Below are 7,857 nucleotides of genomic sequence, written 5' to 3'. Positions count from 1 at the left end.
TGCTGGAAAATATAATTACTATGTATCATCTCCATCAACATCATCATCATTAAGCAAATGTAATGATAGTGTGGTGGTTTTTTTTTTTTAATGTGCTTTGTTGCTTGACACAGCTTGAGTTGAGTCCAGTGAGACGAAGAAAGGAGGGTAGGGAGTAAAGCAGGGAAGAATCTTTTTCGTGTGAAGAGAAAACCTTATATCAAATCCTAACATGGAAAACAACATATTCGTTGCCATGAGAATTGAATCCACATATGTAGTAGCTGTTAATTATTGTTAGGGGCTCTTGTTTGGTCTTGAAGTTTTCGTGCACCTTAGGTGCATCACATTATAATAGTCACCAAGGTAAGGTAAAGTAAACAGGCATGTGCTACGTCCCCGTATAAGACCATGTCTATAGACTAAAATCACCTTAGTCCAACAATGCTTTCCGTGGTAAACCATGCACTTCAGTACATAAAAAATCTTAGATAGTATTAGAACAATGTAATAAACAACGAGACTGCTTAATTATTTCTTCATAGTTGCTAGCTAGAGGTTAGAAGTGATGGAATATATATTGATCAATTCCATGCGAAATTTTTTTGAATCCGTACAAGTTATTTTTGGGATAATTTTTTTTTTCCTTGGTTCTTTTTATGGTGACTGCATGTCTGAAAATTAATTCTTAGGTGGAAAGTTTCTTACCATAAGAATTCAAACTAAATAACACTTAGCATGTGTAAAGTTATTGAGTACCTATATATGATTATATAAAGATCATATCTTAAGATTTTCTTTACTAGACATTGACTTAAATTACAAATAACGATTATGAATATCAGATATGTGATATATGTAGCATATTTTTTATTTACAAAGATTGAACCTACGTTATTATTTCAAAACTTTATTAGTACTTAGTTTTTTCTATGTTGAAAAATATAAATAACTTAGTTTTTGTGGGAAAAGAGCAATTTTAAAAAAAAAAATCAAAATATAGATAGTAATAATATAAAATAATTTTAAAAATAATTAAAGTTGAGATTTGATATTTTAAAACCTGAATATATATTAAAGGAAAATATAAAATCAACCAATAATTTAAGAACTTTTAAAATAAGAATATTAATGCTAAAAGTCCTGGATCACAAAGAAAAATATAATAAAAATGATTTTATAACTAAAAGTAAAATTTAAATTTATAATGTAAGAATTAATTTAATCCATCATTCATTATTGGATCAATAAAAATTTTCACATTTGATTATTGTAAATAACATATTATATATGATGAATAAAATAGATGATGTGATATAGATAAAAAAAAAATTAAAACATATTTATAAAAATTTATTATGTGTATCATACTCTTAGTTAAAAAAGTAAATAAAAAATTTATTCAATATAAACCTCAAGAAAAATAATATCTATTTATACTTATATAAATCGACACATATTGTTGTGTTAAAGAGGTTTGATCCAACTTATACACTTAATCACTTATCGATTTTCTTTTAATTTGGTTAACTTTAGACAAATCTTAGTATTTTTATAACAATTTTGAGTGAAGGCTTAACTCTTGGAAAGATTTACTTTTGTAAAATTATGGAATTATTTATTAAAATAATAATAATTAAGATGCAAACAATTATATAACTTTATTAATTATGTTTAATTTTTCATTTTTACTCTTTAAATAAATTAGCCCCTTATTTTTATAGTAACTAAACCGTTCAAGTAATGAATATAATAATAACTAAAATTAATAATAAAATAAATATTTAAATATATTTTGTCTCACAAATTAATAAATTTTTGTTTTAATCTCTCCAAATGATTTTTTATTTTAATTCTTATTTTTTTATTATTTTTATTTTTATTCTTTAAAACTACTGTAGTCAAATCAAAAAGTAATATGTGACAGTATCTCAACGTATCATATTAATATCAAGACCTAAAAACAAAAATTTATAAAAAAAAAAATAAAGACTAAAATTTTTGTTTAAAGAGACAAATAAAAAATTTATTAAAATATGAGGATAAAAATGTATATAAGCTTAATTAAAATAAATTTAAATTTATTTCGTACAATAAAATAAGCCGTGAGTTTAAATACATTGGAATGATCAGGTATATAGGAAGCGTTCTAATATTTTCTATCTTTGGCAATTTTTTTGCTCTTTAGAAATGGGAGTAAGTCAAGTTGATCATTAAAAATTTATAACCTAACTGGATTTTTTTAGACAGATTTGATCAATTATCGAATAGGATAAGTTGAGATATTTTAAAAGTTTACTTAATTAAAAAATTCATGTTAATTTTCAATGATTTAAAAGTTTTAAATTAATAAATTAACTTATGTAATTTGTTGTTATATTACATTAATTATTAAAAGAATTAATATTAAAGTAAATGCAATATTCATGTCTATGTCTTGTCTCAGGTCATTTGTTTCCATTTCCTCTTTCTACCAAACCAGATGTTGCGACGCAAACACGGAAAAGAAGCACACCATTATTCAAGTGAAAATTTTTGCTATACACCACCTTTATCTATATTATGAGAACATTGACTAAACCCAGAGGCTTTTAATCAAATTATTACCAATAAACTATTTCATGTAAAAACAAAAATCAAAATTAGTTGAACATATAAATTTTCATGTAAAAACTCTTTCATCTATGGAGTATGATCTATAATGCAATGAGGTCATCCCCCACTGCTGTGCTTAAAGAGCATTGAATATATTTTTATAACATTAAATGCATGTTATTAAAGTAATCTAATTATTTAAAAATAATTATGAAATGATTATATATTTTAAATACAGTGAACATTTTTAAAATTAATTTTTCTTAATGGTTTTTTTAATAATTTGGCTTTTATCTTTAAAAGGTCAAGTTGTTACTTATCAGAATGTTCCTTCTAAAATACTATTTCTATAATATAATTTTTCAATTTATAGTAATAGATCGATCATTCAAAAATTTATTTGTTACTTATTTGAATACGAGAGACAGATTATTGAAGCATATATTTTTTATAATTTAATATATGTACCCAAATAATAAAGTTATTAATTAGAACAATTTTTCATGAAACACCATAAATAACAGCGTGTGTTGTTTTATTTATTTTTTCTTTTAACTTCTGATATAATATGAAACAAAAAATGGGGGTTATAATCAAGATTTCTAGTATGAGTCATGGTTTTGTGTATGGAAATTGATAACCTGATTATTACATATTGGGCTTTAGGCCCACGTAAATTATTCATCTTTCTCGTAAAGAAATATCACACAATCAAAGTCGCAGGTCGCAGAAATTAGCAAAAGGAAAAAACATTAACTTTTGGCCCATGCAGGTCTCGAACCTGCGACCTTGGCGTTATTAGCACCACGCTCTAACCAACTGAGCTAATAGGCCGATGTTACATAAATCCCGTTTGTACATTAAAACAATGGGCAAAAGACCTTTCCACTTTCGACTCAATGTCGAATATTAATTGTTGATATTGGGTCTTGGCATTTGCTGCTCTTCATTTTTCTATTACAAGATAATTCAAATGATCATCAAGTTTTATCTTTTAATTAAAAATCAACCTATACTCTCCAATCCGAATCCAAAAATTTTACATGTGTGAGCATAAAAAAATATTGTTGACCAGTATTTTAAAATATTAATTAAAGAATCAATAAATGATAAATTAAAAAAATATAACTTCTATCTCTTTCAAAAAAAAATATTTTTTAGGTAATACTTTTAATATTTTCTTTCATTAAAAATTTGATATCAAAATTTAATTAAAAGTGGGGAAATTTTTGGCATCTTTTTTCTTCACTAAAAAATTAAGAGACTATAAATTTCATACCAACTCATAAACTAGGAACAAAAAATACTACCTAGACGAGTATAGTGAAATATGCTATAATTAAAATTTGAAAGAAACTAAATTACCTTGTGCTAATAATAATCGTATAAATAAAAATATGGTTAAAATATACAAAGTAAATAAATAAAAGTCAATCAAATACATTTTTATTTAGGCTTGTAAGGATGAATTTATAACTAAGTGAGAAATTAGTTCTTAATGGCTATTATTTTTTTTTCTTTTTCAGATCTATATCTATGATAAGGTAACAATGTTATAATAAACAAATTATTATTATTTATTTGAAAGTGAAAAAAATAATATTTTTATAAATATAAAAGGTTAAGATGTAAGTTTTGATTTATAACATTTTGGATATCCTAATAAAAGATAAAGTATTGGTAGATTTTTTTCAGATGGGAAAATCTAGGGTAAGTCAGCAAGCCACTTTTTCTTTTTCTTTTTATGGGGAAAGGAATTGGAAATTGGGGGAAATTAATTTAAATATAAGATTTAAAAATATTATATTTTGGAAAAAAAAACTATGGAATTTAAAAACTGCATCAACAATTTTTAAATTTCAAAGAATTAACTAATTTTATTAAAAAATGTTAATGCGTATTTTTTAATTTGATAACATTTTCTAAAATATCATACTCTAATATATATTATTTTAAAACACTATAAAAAGAGTCGAAATTGGGAGAGGGCAGTGTAAAAAATTTATAAACAAGATTTAAACCCAATTTTTATCATTGAACTATAACTGCAAACCCAACTCTAAAATGCATAAATGAAGATTTTTTTGGGTCAAAACATATACGAAGTTATCATCATGGCCGAAAATATATGGACCATGGGCCCAAAAACATTGCAATAAACCCTAAAACAAAAGGCCCTAAATAAAAACTTGGCAACAACGGCCTAAAAAGTATATTTTTCTTGCCAAAAATATATTCTATTATCATAAAATTATAATATTTTTTATCTAATAATAATAATAATAATAGAATACGAACTCGTACACACACACACATTAAAATTTTATTCTCAAAAATAAATCAGAAAAGAATTAATGATCGGAATTTTTTATTTCAATAATAAATTTTCCTCCTCACTTAATACGGATAATAACACTATTTACTAACGTGTCGTAAAATCATAATTCAGAAAGATGACGATATAAAAGTGACACAATAGAGTTGATGATGAAGTTTATCCTCTTATACCAATTGCTATTGCTAACTATGGTGGATTGTGACCTTCTTTGACCTCTTTTTTAATGGTCATGAACCTTCCTTTTGCGTCTTCTTTCCACCAACCAATATCATCGTTGACATGTTTTTTAAATTAATTATATTTACAATGTAATTTAATTGAGAATTATACATTAATGATTATTATTAAATTATGCAATAATTAATAGAAAAATAATATTTATGACATATTTAAATTAATTAAAAAAGTGTAAGAATTTTTATATCAACAATTCACACAAATTATATTATATTTTTAATTAAAATTATCTTTTTTGTTGTTTTAAAAAAATTTAATATTGTTATAAATTATTAATTATTTTAATTTTAAAATAGCACAACAAATGTCTCAAAATATCACTTAAATTTTGTACTTCTAAAATCCTATTTCAATCAAACTTGGTTACGGAGGAAGAACGTAACTTACTGTTGTCTTGTCTGTTTTTTTTTTTTTAGGATTTGTACTTTTTCGACAAATTAAAAATATAAAAAAATTAACTGAAATCCTAATGCAATAAAACTTGTCAATAATGTTAAAGTTTAACGTGTTTAAAAATATCGTGTAAAAAAACATATATAAAACATTTTTATCGTGACTCTTATATGCTTACAGTAATTTCTATTTAAGTAATTTTTTAGTAAAATAATTTTACTATTAATGTAATCATAAAAATAAAAATATTATTAAGATGTATCACATTAATTATGAATAAAGTTAAAATATTCCTCTTCTTATAAACTAATTATTTTGTAAAGTCAAATCAAGTTTAAAATGTAAATGAAATATAACTCATATATCTTACTTCTACAATTAATTATTTTCACTAAAAAGAAAACTCGTTATCTGCTCTATTCTTTTGTTATTGTTCAATTCAAAAGTCGCTGGATTCTGTGTCACAGCACCTAAGTTTGTGTTATTTAAGTTATTTGACCAATAAATCGTATTTTACGATTTACCCAATGGACTATAATTTTTTTTTAAATAAGTTAATTTTTATAATCAAAGATAAATAATGAAAAGCTATACTTTTTTATTAAAAAATAAAGTTTCTATTATCTTAAAAATATACAAATATAATAAATATTATAATTTTAATAAAATTAAACTATTTATGTGTTTCATCAATAAATATGTAATACATCACATCAAATCAACTGCAACCATGAAACTTGAGAATCAAATCGTGAAGGTTGTCAAATTGTCATAAAGAAAAATAATTTATGATATTAATACGATTATTAGATGCTTTAATCGTTGCTTTGTCAAACTGTCGTGTCTTGGGAACTAATCAATTGCCGCTGGCAATTGATATGTGTTTTTACGTTTTAAAAATTTATAAGTGAATATTTAAACCTTTAAATATTTTTAGTTGAGTTGTTTATTGCATTTTTCAGAGTTACGTTCAGTATAAAAATACAATTAACAAATAATTACTTAAAGACTTATTAAATATTCAAACTTGTAATTTAATCTCTGCTTTTTTCAAATAATAAATTATTATACTTAATAAAACCTTGACAGAATCCTGACCACAAGGCTAAATTAAAAATGATTAAACATTTTTATAATTCAATTATAAAATTTTAAAATATGCAAAATATTTTTAAAAATTATAAATGATTAATGAACTTATAAGATTAATTTAATAAAAGTTGTAGAGTGAATTTGGACAAGTTTCGTATTGGGGTCCACACATTTATAAAACTATGTTGACGTAGTGTACATGTCTAATGGGGACCATCGTAAGCAATCATCTCACCGAAAGATACCCAGATATTAAATTAAACCTACATTCTGAATTTTATTTTTCCATTCGATTACTTTTTTTTAACAATTATGATTTGCATTTTAATTCTTTGTTGTCTTTCTTTTATTATTTTTTTACTATATTAGATTAGTTCTTAATTTTTTTTCATCTCTTTTCATCACACACATATTATCTCAAAATAATTTTATTAAAATATTTTAAACATTTTTTAGGAATTTAATATTCAAAAAATAATTTAAAACTATGTCTAAATAAATCATAAAAAGAGTAATTCAATAGAGTTTTGGCTTAATTTTTTAAATTATAAATTTATTACTTTATTATTTTTTAAAATTTGTATAAAAATAATAAAAGTAATAATTTTTAATATTTTTATAAAATGTTTAAAAAATAAAGATGTTGATTTTGTAATTAAAATAAAAAATAAATTAATTCTGAAAGGAAATAATCTTTAAAATTTTCAAAAAGATAACAAGATTTAGTTATACTTGTAATTATTTTTTTAAATTATTTCAAGTATACCAGACACAATTATAATACTTTTAAAAATTATGATTTTTATAAAATCTAATTTATAGTAAACATGGTTAGTAGAAAATATATAATTATTAAAATTTAAAATTCTACGTAGCAAATATTCCCTTTGAAATAAACTCTGTTGAAACTGCTTTTTTAACTAATATACAAACCGTGTTTGTAGTTCATGAAAGTAAATAAAGAGAGGGTTTTTTTTATATATATACAAAAAATTAAAAAATTACAATAAATATGATGTTTTGAAAAAATTACAAATAACGTTTTTATAAAATTGTTACGGAAGACTTTTTATTTTAAAATTTTTCATTATTTTTTCAAAAATCTGCTGACAGTGATTTTTTATTATTTTTTTTATGAAAATTCATCGTTAACAATTTTTAGAACTTAATAACTTTTCAGTGTTCTATTGTATCTACACACCAAACATCGTTAGTGATAATTT

At 22.8% G+C, this 7,857-nt stretch overlaps 1 non-coding gene across 1 annotated transcript; it reads right to left on the bottom strand.

The window, feature by feature from the left end:
* Positions 1-3,334: 3,334 nt before the first annotated feature.
* TRNAI-AAU lies at positions 3,335-3,408 on the bottom strand. The gene has a single exon. It is a non-coding gene; the product is annotated as a tRNA-Ile (tRNA).
* Positions 3,409-7,857: the final 4,449 nt, after the last annotated feature.

This window comes from Abrus precatorius, unplaced genomic scaffold (assembly GCF_003935025.1).
Source record: "Abrus precatorius isolate BTA unplaced genomic scaffold, Abrus_2018 Scaffold7, whole genome shotgun sequence".
In the NCBI taxonomy this organism is placed as follows: domain Eukaryota; kingdom Viridiplantae; phylum Streptophyta; class Magnoliopsida; order Fabales; family Fabaceae; genus Abrus; species Abrus precatorius.
This window is presented reverse-complemented; position numbering and strand designations above follow the sequence as displayed.